Source organism: Panthera uncia (genome assembly GCF_023721935.1).
Source record: "Panthera uncia isolate 11264 chromosome C1 unlocalized genomic scaffold, Puncia_PCG_1.0 HiC_scaffold_4, whole genome shotgun sequence".
In the NCBI taxonomy this organism is placed as follows: Eukaryota; Metazoa; Chordata; class Mammalia; order Carnivora; family Felidae; genus Panthera; species Panthera uncia.
In genome coordinates, this window is record NW_026057585.1 from 37,580,555 (window position 1) to 37,602,271 (window position 21,717).

The window sequence follows — 21,717 nt, forward strand, 5'->3', positions numbered from 1 at the left end:
AAATGGCATAGTAAAAAGAGAGCAGCATCCTGGATCCCCAAATAATCAATGATTTAGCCATCCTGGCATGCCTGGGAAAACTTTTACATGAGAGGGAAATAAACATCTGTCCAGTTTAGGGTTCCTTTGTCTAGCAGCCTAAACTCATAACAAGTATATGATTTGGTACCTTTAAGCGGCATGCTGCCCTTAAAAAAAAAAAAAAGGCTTGAATGTGCAGCATTGAGGTGATGGGTGGAAATGATATTAACGGTTAGAAATTCAATGATCCTTCATTAGACCATTGCAAATATTTGGTAAAATTGTTATCTGTGATATGTTGGAAATTAGACCAGGCACCAACATAGCCTGTAGTTTTAGAATTGTCTACATGAGTTGTCCTGTTCCTGGGAGACATTTTGGAAAATTTTTGGAGCTGTTTTTGGTTGTCACAATAATTAGAGGAGGGAATTTTGTGGTCAGGGATGGTAAATTTCTTGCAATGTAGAGGAAAGCTAACACAATAAGAACTGATCTACATCCCTCATGACATCCCTCATGATGGTTTTTATTTTTTTTCCCAGAAATGCAAAGACACTGTAAATTGAGGGAGGCTTTTATGTTATCTTATTCCAAACTTTACTAAGAGTTGCATACCATTTCAAAAAATCACCCACTGTAATGCTGTCTCAACATAACTCAATATCCTGGCATGAGGCTGCATTTGTAGCTATTGTACAGAGATTCTGTGTATAGGTATGAGCATCTCAGTACTTCATAATGTCTTCTAGGGTGGTTGTGCCTGATCATGTGCTATGAATCATTTCAGAAGTTATGTGTGAAAATTTCAGATTATGCCCTCCAAAGAAAGCATGAATTCCCTCTATCCTTTTCTCTTTTCCTTCTGGCTGAAGGTAAATATGATAGCTGGAGCTGGAGCAGCCATATTGGGTCAAGAGACAGAGCCACAGTTGAGGATGACAGAGCAATTAGAGACAGCCTGCGTCCCTGATACTATACAGCTGCCATACATCAACAGTCCTGCCCATCTAAATTGTCAGGTGAGAGAGAACAAAGTTTTATATTATTTGAGCCTCTGTGTTTTGGTCTTTTTCTTTTTCTTTTTTCATTACAGCAGCCTGAGTAGATTTTATCTAATATAAATGTGAAGAACAAAATATAAGCAAAATGGAGCACAAATCACACAACTTGTTGTTAAATAACCAATCCCAGAAATACTTTCAATGACAAATTAAAAAGCCAGCATAAACAGAATGCCAACAACTTGAAAAAAAACATTAAATTAATTAATTTTCTTTTCACTGTAACCAAGAATACAGAACTGGCATAAAAAAACACTTGAGAATAGAAAAAATAACAGGTTTATTCAATTCATAATTTAAAAAGTATAGACGTATGTGTTTTAGGCATAAGCATGATACTTTTGTTCTTTTTATATACATATATAAATATATGAATAGGCATCAAAAATTTCCAAATATATACGGTATCATGCCAAGCTTCCAAATGTATACAGTAGATAAATTTCACAAATTTAAAAATAATAATTTGAAAGCAGAATACAAGCAGGTTAAAGATTTGGAATTTTTAATGTGTTTAACAAGTATTTTAAAAAATAAACTTCTTTTGTATTTAAAGTGCACGGTGATCTTTTTTTGGATCATTATCCTTAATTCATATAGTTTTGGCCTACTGGGAAGTTTCTATTTTCACATAATGACAGTTCCATAATTTTGTTGTGATTTAAGGACCAACTATATTTACGCAGTGCCTTGTTCAGTGACTTGCATTCAGTAAGCACTCACTGAATGTTTGGTTCCACGAATCTTCAATGATAATATTCCTGAATGATGGGCAATTCTATTGGCTCCCATTTTATCACTATATCAATTATAGAGCAGACCAATTAAAATATGCCAACAAAAGAACTCAAAGAATTCTATCTATAAGTCTGATCTTGTCCTTTAGAAAAAAACAAAAAACAAAACAAAAGAACAAAACAAAAAAAAAAAAACACCAAAGGAAACAAAGAAAGAAATGAAAAAAACTGGAATCTTGGTAATCAAATGAGTTTCCAAGAGAGCAAATTCTGAAGACAGAGATGAGAATAGAAGTCGTGGCTGTTGATTCCCCATTTCAATGCTTTGTTTTAGCTGACCACACTTCCTCCCTCTGTAGAGAAAATCGATGCACAATGAAATTATCTGTACTCATCTCTGGTAAATAAATAGCAGAAATCTTTCTTGTTTCAAGACATCAATGTGAAACAGTTGTTCACATGAAGAATTTGGTTTGTTTTCTTCAACAGCTCTTCAACTGTCCATTTTGCCAATTAAAAAAAAAGTACCACTTTTTCATAAAGTGAACACACAGCAGCAACCACATAGATGCAATGCAACATTTAAAAATTAGTTAGAGGAGATTTCATTCAAATATGTTTGACATATATTACTCAGAAACAAAAAAATGTTTGCATGTTTATGCAAACTTGTAATTTAGAAAGGAATTTGGAAGGCTTTTAAAATGTAAGGTAGATGAGCAGTAAAGATAGCAATTATCAGGTGGGTGCCTGTATTTAGCAGGTAAACGTACCACCCTTAAATTGCATATCTAAGATCCATGTGCTTACATCTGTGAACAGATCAAATCTGTGAAAGTATGACTCTATTTACAGTGTTTGTATGTGTAGTTAAGGAATTTTACAAATTATGTCTGCAAGTACACTTAGAATGCCTATGATGATGTTTTTACATGTGTAGAGTGTTAGGCTTTTTCTGGGTATTTTATACTCTGCCTCTCCAATTTGTATTTGGATTTCAAACCTACTTTGCAGGAACTGTATCTAATTCAGTGTTCTTTGCACCATGGGCATACTACTTGTACTAAATAACTGTTTATCATCCTCGAGCGCCTTAAAGTAAACACAACACAATTTCATCTGCCAAAACCCTGCTATGCATTTATATGTTGCTTTTAAAAACACATAACCCCAAGTAAATCACTTAAACATGGTTTGCTGTACAATTTTGGTCTGCTGTCTGTTTTTTCGTATTATTATTCTTCCAATGTTACATATATTTTCATGTCATCTCCATCTTTATGTTGAGATCAAGGCATTTTTACTACAAATTCAATTTTTTGAAAAGATAAGAAATTTTTGGTCTCTGATAAACCTTTTGCCATTCAGAGAAAAGGCTGAAAGAAAATATAAAGAAAGGAAGGGAAGGGAAGGGAAGGGAAGGGAAGGGAAGGGAAGGAAAGAAAAGGAAAGGAAAGGAAAGGAAAGGAAAGGAAAGGAAAAGAGACCCCCACATTTACACACTCACACACATGTACAGTAAAGAAGGGTCATCTCATTACAGAGCAACATTCCAAAGATAGAGGCATTTAGCTATGGAATGGTTAATAACAGAGCTTTAATTTGAAAGAGATTGGAAAACCAAAGAGATATTTAAAATATTTTAAAATCACTCTCACATCTTCCTTTGTTGCTTCTTTTCAGTTCTTTCAAAGAAACTTGACAGCTCTAGGAAAACAAAACCCTTCAACAATTCTTGAAGCTTAGAGTCCCAGGCCTTAGAAAAGAACTCTTTCTACGTAGTACACATTTAGAGCTGACTTGAACTGAAGTACTAAACAACAGCTCCGTAGCAGCTATTTCAAATTACTGAGATTCATCCAGAAATGCCAAAAATCTTAGAACCAGCAAGCCCTGATTGTGGGTTGAGAAACAAACAAAGGGGGAAAGAGAGAGAGGGAAACTTCTCAAAAGTATGCTTTTGTCATTGAATTTTTTTAATCACAATTTTCACCCAGTATCTGAAATAATAATCTTTACGATAGCTTACTGTTGATTCTTTAACCTTCGAAAACATTTTAAACAATAGTGGCATTTTTCTGTTCTTACCAGACACCGAGTATTCTCAGGCATAAACCATGTAAAGAATCTCCAAGATGGAACCTGATCGTTAGAATCCTAGACTTATACAAATAGGGTTTGTGGAGTGTAGCCAGAAACTCACGAGTTCAAGAATCAGAAGACCTTGCTAGGTATCCGCCTCCAACACTAATTCAGTCTAACTTGGGTGAGCTATTTAATCTCTAACCTTACTTCTCTTATCTGAAAAATGGGAATAGTATTATTTGTCTTGTCTTAGCTCAGAGGTCGTGGAGATCAATTGAGATAATATATGTGAAAGTGCTTTGATGCTGCTAAACCATGCTGTAGATGAAGACTATTATCCTCTAATACAGCTTCAATCAAAAGATAAGGTAAATGAAACCCACTGTGCTCAGGCGACACCTACCTGTCAATGCATGGCAGGACCAGAATTAGAACTTGGGTTTACCCAAGTTTTGGTCTGTAAAAGGAGATTTTCCTCACATTTTCATGGCGAGGCTTTGCCTGAAAAGCCCATGACCTGAAAGTGCCTCATGTATTCCCCTTCTCTTCTGAACTCATGTGACCATCTCTTACGCTAGGAAGGAGTCAAGGCCTGCAGAAGGAGCAAAGACATTCTGCCCTCTGATTCTAAAGTGCCTAAAACAATGACTCCTCCTTGGTGTCCCTTAGACGCCTAGGGTGAAGTTAGGTGGGAGGAGGGATTGGACTCGGAGCTATTTCCAGAAGAATGTACGCCAGCCTTGGTAATGGAATATATTATACAGCTCACACACATTTCTATTGCAATGCTTCCAATGTGTGTAGCTGCTATTAAGATTATTCAGATAAAATTCATCTGAAAGCATTATGGAATTCAGAGTGGCTTCTGGTATTTTATATTTTTTAATTAAAGAATTAAAATATATACAACTACTCAAGAAAGGACAGCCCAGAGTTTAAAAAATTGGGAAAGTTTGGCCTAATCCATTTCTTCCTATGCCAGAATAATGTAATTAGTAGGTATTTGTTGGAAAACCAATTCAGGGGAACATATTTAAGGGCAAATGTATGTGAGAGCTCCCTCCAACAACAACAACAACAAAAAGTGTGTGAGTCCACTTTTCTTTAAAAGATGATTATGTAAATAATTCTAATCACTCTTCAGTTGGTCATTATTGTGAAACCAATTATACTCTTTTAAAAAAATTTTCATTTTTAGAGAGAGAGTGAGAGAGGGGGAGAGGGGCAGAGGGAGAAAGCAAGAGAGAGAATCTCAAGCACGCTCCACGCTGAGCACGGAGTCAGACGAGGGGCTCGATCCCATGACTCTGGGATCATGACCTGAGCTGAAATCAAGAGTTGGACACTCAAATGACTGAGCCACCCAGGAGCCCCTAAATGATACTCTTTTATTCATTGATTTCACATGGCTTTTTGGGGTTTCCAGATGGTAAGAAGGACCACTAAATTATTATCTGAATTTAGTTTTTGTTCAGGCTGAAAAATTCCTTGGAATAACTTGGTGAGATGATAAATATACAGGCCAAATTATTATTCATAACAGTTTAATGCTTAACCTTAGACTTACACTCAGTGGAGGTGGAGATGGCAAAAATTTTAAAAAAGGAAATATATGTTCTGAATTTGGTACATAGCTCTTGCAGATCAACATATCCAGAAACTCTCCGAGCAGGAGAACTTACAAAGTAAAGGAAAAGTTATAGTAGTCTTATTTAATAGGCTTCTAAGGATTTGTAACAAAATGTCAATTATGTATAAAATTTTAAATGGGAAATGGGAAAAATGAGGATGAGAATCACTGGACTAATTAGTAATAATAATAGAGGTACAATTTATTGAACTCTTATGCACATTTAGGTTTTATAATAACCCTGAAGGGTCACAGTATTAGTACTAGTATTCCCATTTGCAGACGAGGGAATTAGAAATAGTGGACCAAAGCCATGGAGTTTATAAATGGCATAACTGGAATTCAAACTCAGTTCTAACTCAACTCCAAGTCTAGGGTGTAAACTCCAGGTCTCTGGGATGAGGAAATGGCAATAGAGAAATTCAAATAGTTTTTTTGCATCAGCTGAACCTAATATGTGGCTGTGGTTCAAAGATGAAGCTTATAAAAATTTAAGAAATTAGATGTAGGGGCTCATGCACGTGAGGGGTTCATTGACCTTCCTGATAAATCCATCTTGCAGTTGTTTCGTTTCAGGAATTCAGCCAACACCTAACACAGGCCTTTCTTTCCAGTTAGGATTCTCCTTCTAACCTTAAATCAAAGATACCACTAAGCATTTGTGCTAGGCCTTAGGGTAGTGGTACTCAAATTATTATTATTATTATTATTAATTATTCTTTTGCTTTTTTCTGCTTTAACTTATTAAGGGATATAACAAAGTCCCTTCCATAACAGTGGTTCATTAAGACATGGATTCCTGGCAGGAAATGTCATTGCTCTGAAGTGAGACTCACACCGAGAGGATACGAGAGTGCTTTTCTTCTCAAAACTAGTACTGTGTATTATTTGTTCAACACCCTAATTATTTATTGCCTGTCCACTATTTATTAAGTATGCTGCTAGTTCCTAGATTACAACAGAGAACCACGGAGATAACTCCTACCCTAAAGAAACATTTAATTCTTGGAATTTCTGTTCATTATATCACCTCCTCTCAAATATACAGGTTCAAAACCTTAGTGAGACCCATGCCTCTTTTCTTTCCTTCTCCACATATCTAGTCTATTGTGTTGGCTTTTTCCCATGAAATGTCTTTTGATTCCATCCTAATTCTCCTCTTCTGCTAGTACAAGTCTTTGTTTCTTCAAACTTTGATGATCAGAACATCTTCTTTAAGTTTCCTTCTTATTTCAACAAATATTTATTGTGTACCAGGTCTGCATCAGGGAAAGTGCTAGGTACTTATGCTTCTACACTCTGTTCCTTTCCTCTCTGATCCATTCCATACATTGAAAATATACTCTCCTTGGATCCCCTCTAGAGGTTTTGTCCCAGCATAATAAGACTGAACGCTGTGAGGCTGAGTGTGGTGAAGAAGATTGCAGGGATGTTTTTGAGGTGGTACCATCCAGAGAAAGGAGCAGCTTGAATGGATCTGAAATAAGGTGCTGGACCTCATCCTGGGCCCGCACTGATATGAAAAGCTGAAGCCCAGGAGATGGGAGAGGGAGGCCCCTTCATTCTGAGCTCCTGGGCCTGTCTCTACTGGAAAGATGCCTGGTGATCAGTGAGTATTTATTAATTGATTGATTGCAGTGTGTGCTGAGTCACAACTCCGTTAGCCCTGCAGCAGTCATGCAGCCCCGATTTACACCTTCTGTCTCCTCTTCATTACTCACCCTCATGCAACAATCAGGCTGATCTTCCCACTTCCATTCCCTTCTGTGTAGGTGCCTATTCAACTTCTCTTGTAAGCCCTGTCTTTCTCCTTCCTGCCCTAAAACAAAATGCAGGATACCGCAGGTGTTCCTCAATTGTATCCAGTCTTCTGTCATCCATTAGTGACTTCCATACATGGTGAGACTGCGGGCTTTGGGGTCACAACTGCTGGGATTTTATTCCTGACTCTATTATCTTCTGGCTTTGTTACACTGGGAAAGTCAACCCACCACTGTAAGACATAGTTATATATATACATACATATGTACATGTATATATACATGTACATATGTATGTATATATATGTATGTATATATATGTATATATATGTAGGCATATATAATTTCCTACACCCAACATGGGGCCTGAACTCATAACCCTGACATCAAGAGTCACATGCTCTTCTAACTGAGCCAGTAAGGTGCCTCTTAATATCCTAATATTCATCTTTATCAGTATCTTGAGGACAGCTATGCCATTGACTTACTTCCTTTATATTCCCCATGGCACCACGTACAGACTGGACAAAGAGTAAGGATCCAATAAATACTTAATTGTATCCAATATGTATTGGGTAGTTCATTTTAAAACATAATGCAGTTATTCTCAGAAGTGTGCCACCGGGCATCTGAAACACGCTGTCTATTCTTGCTACAGTCCATTATTAGCACCAACTTTATCCTATCTTCCTGGCCCCTCATCCTCATGCCTCATGTTACAAGTCACTAAACATTCTGGATTCATACTTTAGCATCTCTCCCAAATCTCTTCCTCCTTTGTTGCTTCCCCTGCCCTTCACCTCTACACCAGCTGTTTTGCTGCATAGACCTCCCCCTGTGGATCCTTAGCTCCAACTTCCTTCCTGGATTCCGTCCCCCCATCACTGCCAGGTTAACTCCCTAAAACAGCATTTTTCATCATGTCTTTCCTCCACTGCTCATTTACTTACCCAATAAAGCCCACACTCCTCCGCTTGGTTTTTAACGCTCTTCATAAATCTCTTTTCACCTTTCCTAGCAATGTTTACATTTACCTCCATGTGCTCTCAGTTCTAGTCTGGAAATCTTACTCACTGTCCTCGTAACACTCTCTTCTCGTTTTCTGTCCAGAGTTTGGCTCCTGATATTTTCCGCATTTGTAATATCCTTTCCTATTCTCCTCATCAATACAGACCCTGCCATCCTTCAAGATGGAGTAAAAATTCTGTTTTATCCATGGATTTTCTTTCTACATCAACCAATAATGAACGGCTGGTCACTGGAATCCTGCAACAGCTGAGTGCTCACTGTATGCCAGGCACTATGCTGAGTGCTTAAGTTACCAATAAGAACAAGAGTCTGTTTCTATTCTAAAGAATCTTCTATTCTAGGAGTGCCTGGGTGGCTCAGTCGGTTAAGCGTCGGACTTCGGCTCAGGCCATGATCTCGCAGTCCGTGAGTTCAAGCCCCGCGTCGGGCTCTGTGCTGGCAGCTCAGAGCCTGGAGCCTGCTTGGGATTCTGTGTCTCCCTCTCTCTGCCCCTCCTCCGCTCATGCCTCTGTCTCTCCCTCTCTCTCAAAAGTAAATAAACATTAAAAAACTTAAAAAAGAAAAGAATCTTCTATTCCAAAGAATTTCTAATCCCCATAGTACTCACTGGGTCATTCATTTTTGTATGCCCACTGCCTATTTTATCACACTAACGCTGCTTTGAGATGAGGAAACTGAGGTTTAAGGAGGCTATATGGCTTGCTCAGGCTCATACAGCTGATAAATGATCAACTTCATCTTTGATGTTCCTAAAGGCAGATACATGTTGGCAATTTTTTGGTGACGTAACCATATCTGGCAGATCAAACGCTCAATTTGCATTTCTTGAATAAAAACATTTTGATTTTTATATATGGATTTTTGTTTTTGCTTTAGCAACTTTTACAGCTAGAAGTGATTTAAAGACCATTGGCTTTTGATTTTTTATACCCCTAAAACATATCCATTAACTTGGTTAGCCAGAGAAATGTCGCAATCGGGGTCATCTCAAAATGGTCAATACAACTCTTGCAAATAAGGTAAATATGCTTATCAAGCTGTCTAAACAGGTGGACTTGTATTTGCTTTGCCCCTAGCAAACTCAGAATTTTAAAAACAAATCGGGGAAAATAGTCTGATTTAATTTTTATTTCCCAAATATGGAGAATTTGTATATTTGAAATAGCTTCCTTGGGGCAGTACTGATGCAGGTAATGGTAAGGTAGGCCATTTACATCAGCAGGAGCTGGTTTTGAAGCAGAAAACAATATAAACACTTCCCCAAGACAGACAACATCTTTTCCCTCTTGAACATATATTCACTTCAGAGAAAAACCTTAGTAGAAAGGAGTCCTAACTGGGGCTTATAAAAGTTTAACAGAATAATATTAAACATTACATTTCTTTTTTTACAATTCAAAGTAATTTTCCTTTGAAGATGCGTATGACATTTTGTTTTCTCTTTCATCATGTTTATTTTAAAAAGGTTAATTTTATTTTATGGCCACATATCTATTTGCAAGTAGTTTGCTACTTATCAAGCTATTCTATCTAGATAAATTTGTACAACTTCCATGTGAAGGGGGGCATTCTTGTAAGGAAAATATCTACAGTACATAAAGTGCAAAAGAGCTGACCAGGGTTTTTATTATCATAACTCGTATCATTTCTGGACCACTGTCACTAGACATTAATTCCCATAGGGTCAAAAGTTATTCTGCATGCCTATGTGCTGCAAAGTTGGTTTCAATTATTAATAAAACAAGCAAATATTAAATGAGATGCACTATATGATACAAGGAAACAAAATAAGCTTGCAAATCTGTTTAATTTTATCTCTTTAGCTTTTATATACTTGTTTAAAAATGAGACATAGAAAATTCTCTGTACATTTAAACTGGGAAGATACAGTCAAAGGTATCTCCATGGTCTCATCCTTTTCAATGGGTGCCACTGGTTGTACATCAAAGTGAGGATATACTGCTCATTATTAGCTCGCCATGCTTATCTTTCCTTCTCATTCATCTCTTCTTAGCTTCACTGTCAAGTAAATATCAACCCATTTATTAGGAAAGGATGTCAAGTAACTCGAAAGTCAAAAAGAAATCATGGCAAGAGTTAGAATATTTGAGTCAGTGCTGTGCTGGGAACTGTCTAATCACTGGCTCCACCCCCCCCCCCCCCCCCCCCCCCCCCCGCCACCAACCCCCACCCCCCCCACCCCCCCACCCCCGCTCCACGGTGCTAATAAAACCCTGGTTTGTAGTGTTCACGGATTTCCTTGGCGTAAATGTCTCCATCAGTCAATTGCAAGCTATCAACACAATGCCACTGAAACGGAGAGTTGGGAAGACATTTTATAAATTACGTCAGAAAGTATACTTAGGGTGTCCATTTTGACATTTTCCCACATGTAGAATATTAGGCTCTTTCTGGGTGCTTTTTTTTTTTAAGTTTATTTATTTTGAGAGAGACAGAGAGAGTATGAGCGGGGGAGGAGCAGAGAGAGAGGGAGAATCCTGAGCAGTCGCCACACTGTCAGCTCAGAGCCGGATGCTGAGCTCGAACTCATGAAACTGTGAGATCATGACCTGAGCCAAGATTGAGAGTCACTTACCTGACTGAGCCACCCAGGCACTCCTCTGGGTGCTTTTTAAACGTTGCTTCTCTAATTGGTATTTAGAGTCCAAGCCTACCTATTTGAAAGGAGCTGACTCCAACACACCATTAAGCCATTCTCCCTTTAATTAGAAAATACATGCTTGAAACCAGTCACAACTGTTAGTCACAAACTAAGGTATTTAAAGTTTGTTACAGTTCAATTTATTTTGAATACTAATACCCACAAAAGATTCTGATTCAAAAGATACAAAGGGTGTGAGAAGTCTATCATCCCTGTATCCTAGCCACCAAGTTTTTCTTCCTTGAAAATAAACAATGTTGTCGGTTTCTGTATCTGTGTTGTGTATCTATACAAAAACATTCTATTCAGTGTATATATCCCATCCCCTATTTTTAAAACATAAATGGTAATACACTATACATACTATTTCTCACCTTTTGTTGTTGTTGTTGTTAATACATATTGATAAATGTTTTATATTTATATAAATTCTTTTTATTCTTTTTAAAACGGTGTAAATATTACATTGCTGTATTGTTCCATTATCTCTTTGAACTGTCTCTGATTGATGTGGATCTATTAAGTTATTTCCTGTTTTTTGCTTTTATACACATACGAAGTTCACATTATGGCATTTTATATGTGTGGTTTTCCACATGCATATGTATAGTCTTAAATACGTCCTCAGGTTAATTCCTAGAAGTGGAATTTCAGTTTCAGTGTTACCAAACAGTTGTATCTTTGCTAATGTTATACATGGGAAAAAAAAATCTCCAGATGACTTTGATTTTTATTTCCCAGATAATGAGTGAGATTGACCATCTTTTATTTTATTTAAAAGGGCTTGCTTTTCTATGAAGTTTCTATATATTTCCTTTACCATGCGTTATTGGGCAATTTTTAAATCTTGATATATGGTAAAGATAAGTTATGGATCCAAATTATTTTTCTTCATATGACTATCCTACTTTTTCAATGTCCTTTATTAACTAATCATTCTTTTCCCCACTGACCTAATGTGCATCCTTACATATTAAATTCTTCTATGATTTTGTATCTTCATGGACTTTATAAGCTATTCTATTCATGTTTGTGCATGTCCATGTATTTGTGTAGTAAACATGTGCATGTCAATATTATATTGTCTTAGTTAATAAAGCATTACAAGACCTTTTCATAACCGGAAAATGTAGTTCCCCATCATGATTTTTCTTTCTATGACTTTTCATGGTAGGGGGTACCTGGCTGGCTCAGTTGGTAGAGTGATGAGTTCGTGAGTTCTAGCCCCAAGTTGGACATACAGCTTATATAAATACATACATACATACATACATAATAAATATTTTTTAAGGACTTTTCACGGCTGTTTTTTGTGTATTTTTTTGAAGGAACTCTGGCATCAGCTGATCTTGTTTCAAAGATACTTAGATTGATATTTTATATTAGGATCAATATTTACAGGTAAACTTAGAATAATGGACATATTTATGATGTATGTCTTCCTACCATGAACATTCGATTTTATGCTTCTCTACTTATTCAAGTCATTTCTGTTCCACAGAAGCTTTTAAAGTTTTATCCTACAGTGTTTGCTCATTTTTTTGGTTAAAATTTTCCCCAGATATTTTTTTTTTTCTGTTGCTATTGAGAAGCCAAACTCCTATTGTCCTACAATTTACAGCTTCTGAATGACATAGTTGGAAAACTGAAGCCTTCCTCAGAACATATTCAGAGACAAAATTTCTATGGAACCTTTGAATATAAAAAAACGACTAGAAATGAGCCAAAGACTTCTTGTTGAATAAGAGTTAGGTTTGTCTACTCAGTTTATTGGACTCGAAAATGGTGACAAATCCCACACAGATTAGCTTTATCACTCTTACAATTTAATAGGTAAAATATTGATTTTATCTGTCTTCCCATAATTACATGGTAGCTCACTGGTTTCATCATTTTAAACGTTGAGTTTTTTCCTCAGACTTTTTGGTTTGAGATTCCTTTTCTTCCTCAAAAACTCAGCAAGCAAGCAAACACAAAAGATAACAAAATTACTGCTTACACTATGCATACCTCTCATTTTTGAGGTGCGTCTCACTTGAATTATAGGTCAGCCTGGGGATTCTATTCCTCCTTGATATGTGCTGTTGGCCACTCCTGCTACCACTGAAGCAGGCTTGGGTGTGTGCTCACTGGATGCAGACGAAGTTCTCTTGAATGGACATATTATATACATAGTGCTCCTCCAATAATGATTCTTCCTTCCCCTATTTCAACATGCTTCTTGATCACAACGAACCAGCCATTTTTTGCCCCCTTTCCTCAAGATTCTTGGTCCTTACCATTCCACCAATTCCTAGCATTGATTTTATTAAATCAGCACATAGTTTATTTAAAAAAAAAAAAAGTTGTATCTCATCTCGATGCCGATGACAATGTCTTCTCAACACTGCCCACGGCAGACAGAGGTTAATACACTCAGGGGAAAGACTACTAAATCATACTGCGTATTTTGTATACTCAGCCAAAAGAGAAGAAGAATTTAATTCCTCCACATCATCTTTTCTTATGTCTCAGTAGCCTGACACCTTCCTCAATCACCTAACTAATGTGCGGAAAGAATGAAAACTCTTTGAGAAATCAGTGACCCAGAAAGTTACAAACCAAAAATTATGAAGCATCAAATGACATGCTATTTATCATTTTTCTTCTTCATAAAATTCACCACTTAGACACTCTGCTTGGTGGTTATATATAAAAATGTTCTCTGACTGTGTGGTTCATATGATTTTAATATGGTATATACACATAAGTGTAAGATCTTTTTATTATAAAAGTATTACTAGCTTATTAAAGGAGCCTTAAAAACAGAGAAGTGTAGGAACAAATCCTGGATTCATTCGTGTTCCTAAATTCAAACACAACCTCTCCTTCAAATATTTTGAAAGCATGATTTTACCCATATATATTCTATGTAAAACTTTATCCTGCATAACACATTAAAAGCATTTTTCTTTTTATAGTGTATTTGAATGGTAAAATAGTTTTAAAATAAAGTAATATGGGGGTGTCTGGGTGGCTCAGTTGGTTAATTGTTTGACTTCAGCTCAGGTCATGATCTCGCGGTTTGTGGGTTCCAGCCCCGCATCCGGCTCTGTGCTGACAGCTCAGAGCTTGGAGCGTGCTTGTGATCCTGTGTTTCCCTCGCTCTCTGCCTCTCCCCCACTCATGCTAACTCTCTCTCTCTCTCTCTCTCTCTCTCTCTCAAAAATAAATCAACACTAAAAATATTTTTTTAAATACAGTAATATGACAGACTTCTCCCATCATTATATAGTCTAATTAGCTGTAAGAGACAGTAGAATACAGCAGTAAGTGCATGGCTTCGGAGTCAGACAGATGTGGGTTCATCAACCATATGTGTCTTCCTCTCTACATTCTTTGCTTTTCCCCCAAGGATTGAATTGCTGATTTTTGGCTGAGAGTATGACCTCCCAGGATGAAGATGTCATGTCCTTGGCTTCTTACAGCTAGTTGTTCTATCCAATGTGATGTGAGTGAAATGGTGTATGAAACTTCCTGGCTTTATCTTGAAAGTAAGGGAATATGCTCTTCCTTGCCCCTTCCTCCTTTTTGCTGGCTGGAATGCAGATATGAAGGCTGGAGCTCAAGCAGTCATCTTGATCCCAATGGCAAAAGCACACTCCTGGGATGAAGCAATGGAAAGCTAAAAAAGCTTGGTTCTCCAAGGACTTTGTGGAATGCCATATTCGCCCCAAACTGTCTACTATCATGGGTTTTTAGGAGACAGAATTTTATACATGTGATTTTTTTAAAGTCTATTTATTTTGAGAGAGAGAAAGCACGAGCAGGGTAGGGCAGAGAGAGGGGGAAGAGAAAGAATCCCAAGCAGGCTCCATCCACGCTGTTAGTGCAAAACCTGATGCAGGGCTCAAATTCACTAACACCGAGATCATGACCTGAGCCAAAATCAAGTGTCAGATGCTTAACTGACTGAGCCATACAGCTGCCCCAAGACTTTTATACATGTTTAAGTCTCAGTTAAGTTGGGGAAATTCTAAGTCACTCACAGCTTTATGTAATTCTAACTAACACAATTCTGTTAGTACCAAATATAGATGAATGGTGGTTTCTGCCAAAAGGGTGTGTATTTTTTTCCATAAAAACAAAATAAAACAAAAAGTCCTCAAAGGCAAGCAATACGAGGGTAGCTTGGCGGCTTACTGCAATGGTCGGGAACCTAGATTATTTTCCTTGTTTACTTTGTCATTCTCACTTTTTTCTCTAATCCCTTCATGATCCCCAAATGGCTCTTTCAGCCTCTAGCATCATCTTCTTACATAAAAATGTATAAAGGCAAGAAGAAAGGGAGCAGGAAAAGAGAAAAGGAAAGGTTGTAGGAAGCTGTTTTCAAGAAACCCCCAGCATATTTATTCTTAAATCTCATTGAATTATATCATATTCCCATCCCTCGGCTTATGAGTTGCAAAGGAGGTTGGGAGGTTGAACTACCCTAATCAGTTTAGACTGCCCTTGATTCATCTCTTGGAGCTGTTTACCTTTCTCCTCAAACAAAATCAGAGCTCCATTAGCAATAAAGAAACTAGAATGCCAGAAACATGAGTCATTAGCTGTATCTGTCACACTTGCCATATGACCTTGACTTTGTGGCATTATCTATGCAATGGAGTGACAACGATACCCAACTCTTAGCAAATCAGAAGAGATTGCTCCTACTGGTTGCTACGTATATGGTAGGTACCATGACTATTACTATTCCCTTGAGTTGATGTATCTGACCCTATGCCAAGGACATTTCGGGTTAGTTTTTGCTTTTTTTTTTGGCTATTATATATAACTTTAAAATTAATATCCTTTATACAAGGTTTTCCCCCCTCTCTCTGCTTAGGATTCTTTTCTTGGGTACATTCAAGAAGTGTAATTACTGGGTCATTCAATATTAGTGGAATAAATTATGGCCCTTCTGGGATACCACAAAAATTGCATAGAAATCAGGAAGCCACACACTCCTTATACCTTCCTTGGCAAGGATACTGGGCTACACATAAAGAACACTCAGTTTTTGGAAACCATTAATACACACAAACAGAATCAATCCTGAGACGTGTTTATTTTGCTATGGTTCCGACCCTCCTCACCCCCCCCCCCCCACTTTTTTTTTCCAAATAGAAATCAATGTTCATTAAACTTGTCTTCAAATTTCTGGGTTGAACTTTCTACCTTGTCATTTTCTGTGTGACCTTGGGCATGAGCATAATATCTGTGACTCCATTCACTCATCTGTAAAATGGGGATAATAAAAACAGCCTACCTATCTGCAACTGAGTAAATACATAAGGGAGCACTTTGGAAACTATAAAGGACTCTAGCTATATATATGATTATTAGTATCTTTGGAAAAGTTTGAAGATTAAAAAAAAGGATGCTCTCAACTTAATAAAGCAAGTACTTTTGTGTTCCAGACATAGTTCTTAGTACTCAAATTATATTGCCCCATTTAATCATCACCGTACCCTTAGGAGATAAACACCATTATTATGGGCACTTTTATGAAGAAACTGAGGTGCAGAGAAGTGAAATACCTTTCCCAAGTCACTCTAGATTTGAACCCAGGTAGTTTGATGCTAGAAAGCCTAAGCTGAACCACAATGCTACACTGTTTCTGCATGTTTTTAAAAAACACTAAGATGGGGGCACTTGGGTGGCTCAGTCAGTTAAGCTCCCGACTCTTGATCTCTGCTCAGGTCATGATCTCACAGTTTGCAGGATGGAGCCCCGCATTAGGCTCTGTGCATTAGGCTCTGCGCATTAGGCTCTCCCTGCTTGGGATTCTCTCTCTCCTACTCTCTCTGCCCATCTCCTGCTCGCGCTCTCTATATTTAACATCAGATTGGAAGACTTCTGCCTGAGTAACAGCCTGTGTAGCCAACACTTCCCCTTCCCCTAGATAGATGGCCCTGAGTACAGCCACGTCAGTTTACGCGTAATACAAACTTGAAGCAGGAGCTAACAGGATATCTGACTCAGGTTGGGCTACTTCTCTTCTTGTGTGTGATCAGACATGTTCACAGGTGCTGAGGACTAAAGAGAAAAGAGCAATCAATCTATCCCTAGAACCAATGGTGGAGAAGGTGACATTTGTGTTTGATGTGCTTCTCTAATATTTTATAACCGCACGACTCCCTCTGTGTCTTCACATCTCCCTCCCTGCTCTTCATTTTCTCTTACCTGTTCTACGCCTGCCCGGCTAGTGCCTGTTGCTCAGAGCTAAGCTTTCCATCTTTCAGCTAAAAACCCAGTTTCAATTAATTTCTTCTTTAAAGGAGTCTAATCAATGAACTTCTGGACTAAGGTGTTAATAACAGAAATGAAGCAATGTGCTGATTTTCTTTCCAGAGAGAAATGCATTTGAACATATAAGGGTGATAGCTGAATTCGGAGATGATAACAGGGCATTAACAGCAACTGGTGGATGAGGAAGGGACTGTTGGGTGGGATTTGGAGTACCTTTCAACTCATGCAACTGGACCTACTCTGTCTCAGACAGGAAACAAGTAAAAGAAAGCTAGGGTAAAAAAAAAAAAAAAAAAAAAGGAGCAGAAGGTGGAGGGGAGAGACCTCTCTGGCAGGCAGAGAATTATTCTGGTTTTCTTTAGGAAAGCAAATGCCCGGTCTTCAAACCTCCCTTGCAGTGAGGAGTGACAATGGCCAATGAAATATTCACAGTCTGCTCTGGATTTCTCACGTGGGTGCTTCACCTCCCTCCTGGTCACTTCCTTCTTCTTTTCAGAAACGAGGACATGGGATTAAAGAAGCAGCAGCAGCCATATGTTGATGGCTGAAGGAAAAGGCTAAATTAATCCCAAACAGCTTGGTTCTGACATCCTTAAGCCACTAATCAACACCAACAAGGCCTACCCCTGAGTGTGGGATTATGTGGGGAAGAATAAGTCCCTTATTTAAGTTACTCGTTTTCTATTATTTGTAGCAGAACACAATTCTTAATCAATATGACCTCTGGCTGAAATGGGCTAAAGGCATTGAAAGTGGCCTTCAATGACTACCTTGCACCTTCCCTAACTATATCTAAAGTATCTACTATTGATTAAGCACTCACAGCGCACAAGGTGGTTTGCTAGCACCACTGACTTCTTCTACGACAGCATGAAGGTGATATTATTAGCGTCTGACAGAGGATGCTGAAACTCAAAGTCACATAGTGAGTAAATGGAGGGTAGATGGGAAACACTGGGTCTTTTTCTGAAAGGTATATGTATTTTTCCACTTCTCTCTCCTGTTCTGTCTCCTAAGCAGGGATAGAGTGACCGCATTCCCTAGTCACTTCGTTCCTATTCTTCCACAGTGATGTCACAGAGGATTATGCCCCCAAATAGAAGCTGGTCAATGCTGGCCTTATAAGAATTTTTATGAACACTGAAAACGTTCCTTACAATTAACTTACTTTATCAAACCATCAGGGTTTGCTATAAAAATGATCTGTATTCATGGAAAACACATTGGGCTCATGGGTAAGCTTAAAATAGACCCTAAAGGTCAGGTAATACTTTGAAGGAGTGATAATGGTCTTGAGTAAGATAAAGGAAAATAATAATGCAGGAAGATCAAGGAAGGAAATACCGGAATCTAAATATGAAGAAAGAGTGTTGGAACAACACCATTTTAGCCCCTTTGGACTTACCAGCCTACTTTTCTTTCATGGCTACCCACCACATGCTAACTTCCCAACCTTCTGGCTGTCTTGCCAAGGTGGCTGACTGGTCCTGACAAGGATCAGATGAAGTCATGAAGACAGGGCCCCACATCCATCGTCATTTTAAAAGAAAAAGAATTTAATGTGCGTGCTATTTTTGTAAATATGCTTCATAAGCCTTCCCATTTTGACTAATCATTTCAGTTCTGGACATTTATCCTAAGGAAATAATTACTTAGATGGGCAAAGATTTTAAGTTAAGATGATTATTTGTCATATTGCTTAAGTAACCAATATATCGGGACAACCTGAAAACTAGTATTTTGAATCATCAAATTTGAATGATTATATTTGAATGTTTGGATGATCAAATAGTTCATTCCAACAGTGCAACATCACAGAGTCATTTAAAATACAGCATAATCTTCTATTACTCTGTACTGCCAGTGAATAAGGCGGTATGCACTATGTGATACCATTTTTGTAAAAAATAGAGTGCATGCATGTTTATGCACAGAAAATACAATAGAGGGACATATATATGGCAAATGTAAATGATAGTTATTTGGGGAAGAGAGGTTGCAGGAATTTTTATTTTCTTCTGGTTGCATACATTTTATTTTTCCACATTGAAAAATTATTTTTCCACATACCAGTTGTGCTCTAAGAGAGGAAACATTGAAAGTAAAAATAATGAAACTATGAAAGACGGTGCCCATGTAGATCACACAACAAACAAAGCGAATGGTCCACTCCTACACTGTCTGTAGACACTGCCATCAGGAAACACCAGAAGATTGTTATTTTCTGCTAACAGAAAACACCCCCCACCCCCCACCCCCCACCCCCAGGTGCTTGGCTCCTCAGAAACATAATGCCTCTCTCCAAACAGAATCTGGTTGGAAGACACCACTGCCACGTTCTAAGCAGAGGCAGAACCACATTATTAGCCATGAATAAAGGGAAGCAATCATTTTAGAAGCCCTTAAAATAGCACTAACAGCCACAAATGCAGATTCTTTTAGACTCCCTTCCTTAAGACACTGATGCTGCAGTTTAAATTATTTATTTTCATTCTTGCCTCTCCTCCTCTGGCAGTTGTCTGTCTGGTGATGGGGAGGGACACCACTGACCAGAAAATAGAGCCTCTTCTGCACACTGGCAATCAGAGACCGAAGGAAGCTTGTTGGAAGGATGGAAGAAAGTTAGAGGCTGTCACCATGCATACCGTTTGCATTAGATGAGAAACGATGTACTGTTAATACTTAAATCGAGAAGGAATAGCAGAGTAAAAAAAAATATTCGACCCTGTTTCTTTTCCTTGTCCCACTTTCTTTTCACCACGCCAGTATCAAAAGTCTATCTATATGCTGCATATTCCCAGGAATATCTGGCAATATCTGCAAGTGCACAACTTTGTAGACATGGCAAGACAAATGCTTTATTAAATGTTATGCCTGATGCCGAATTTTAAGTTTGTTCTCTTCCACCCAAATTTAATATTTGGAGGTTTCGGTACATATAAGCTTGACAAATCAACTTTCTGTTCTTGAGTTAAAGGCAAATAAAAAGCATTCTGAAAACTTCATGAACATCAAATGTCAATTGCAGCACAAGATTTTGATACGACTGTACGTAAATCTGAAACATATGGATTGAATTTTCCTTGCAATATTCTAGTGTTTGGAAGGAAAATCTGTGCAAAAATGTGTTGCGGGTTTTCTGAAACCCCCAAAGTTGAAAAAACATTTTGATTTATTTAGATTTAGAAATGGGATAACCATTTTGCACCCCAGGAAACTTAATTAGGTACCACATTCAGTTCTGCACTGCATGGCACAGGGGCCTGAATGAGTGATCCCCTCTTTTCAGTTGTATTGAATGGTTTTAAGTCCATTTGAAGTATGGAATCTAATCAGTGGAGGAGCCAAGAGGTTTCCTTGTGGGGCTCTAACTACCCCATGTAATCTCCATCAGCTTCCCCTCAAGTCACCTCCAATAAACATACAATAAATAAACAATAAACAAACCTAAGATGCAAACCCAAACAACCACACCACTTAAGTAAAAACTGCAAGGTTGTTACACAAACTAAGCCTCCAGACAAGTTTCCTTAGCCTACAGAAAATTCCTGTGTCTCCACTGCCTGAAGTATGGAGAAACACTGACGACCACCCTGATTTTGCTTGGCTTTTTCGGATCTTGTCTCAGACCTGAATCCTTTAGCTTGACTTAACTGCATTCCTCTCCAACCCTCAGCAAAGTTCCATCCAGGAGCCCATGTCCCAGCAGGTCACACCATTCTGTTACTCTGCTGGGTCACGGGGATTCACAAAAGGTACCAGGAAGAAACCGGCTAACATAACATTTACAGGAAGGTTGCACTGCCACGGACTACTCTACCTGATCAGGATGCGGGTTGTCCTTCAAAGACATTGATTTGCAACTGCATTTTAGACATGTCTCCTTTTCCAGGTTAGAAATCTTTTCCAAATTAGAGATTCAGTAAATGGAATTGGGTTAAGACTTCCTTTTGCTTGCCTTTCTAAAGATGTAAGAACGTTACACTTAAACACAAAAACCAACACACAAGGAAACAGTGTAAGCTTTTGATTCAGGAAGTTTTGCACATAGTAGAAGTTCAATTAATTGAACTTCTTCCTTCTTATTTCCCTGAATATTCTAATAACCATATTGCCTGGAATTTTGGTTCAAATCATCAAACAAATAATCAAAGCCAAACAAAATAGAAATCAAATCATCAAAAACAACACCCACAGTCTGTTAACAAAGTTCTCAGCTTTTTTTGATGCCCAGGGATACAGAGATACTCCAAATTTCCACTCCAAAGTCGTGACCGTTGTGCAGGTTTGTCCTCAGCAAACTGAGAGACTGTTCAGGATTAATTACGAAATGGAAGGTCTATCTCTCTCTCTTTTTCTAAAATCGGTAAGCACTAAAAAGAGAAAATGACCCAATAGAAAAATTTAAGGAAGATAGATATTTTAATTTTCACACAAAAACATACATTTTTCTAAGACC

General features: G+C 37.9%; 2 long non-coding RNA genes across 3 annotated transcripts in view; one reads left to right on the forward strand and one right to left on the reverse strand.

Annotated features, from left to right (window-relative positions):
• LOC125912471 (uncharacterized) overlaps positions 1-1,138 on the forward strand; it is a 29,391-nt gene extending 28,253 nt beyond the window's left edge. The window contains exon 3 of the long non-coding RNA XR_007454757.1: positions 894-1,138. This is a non-coding gene — a long non-coding RNA (uncharacterized LOC125912471). The remainder of the gene's footprint in view (positions 1-893) is intronic.
• Positions 1-21,717, reverse strand: part of LOC125912470 (uncharacterized) — a 400,306-nt gene that overhangs the window by 194,808 nt on the left and 183,781 nt on the right. The window lies entirely within an intron of this gene.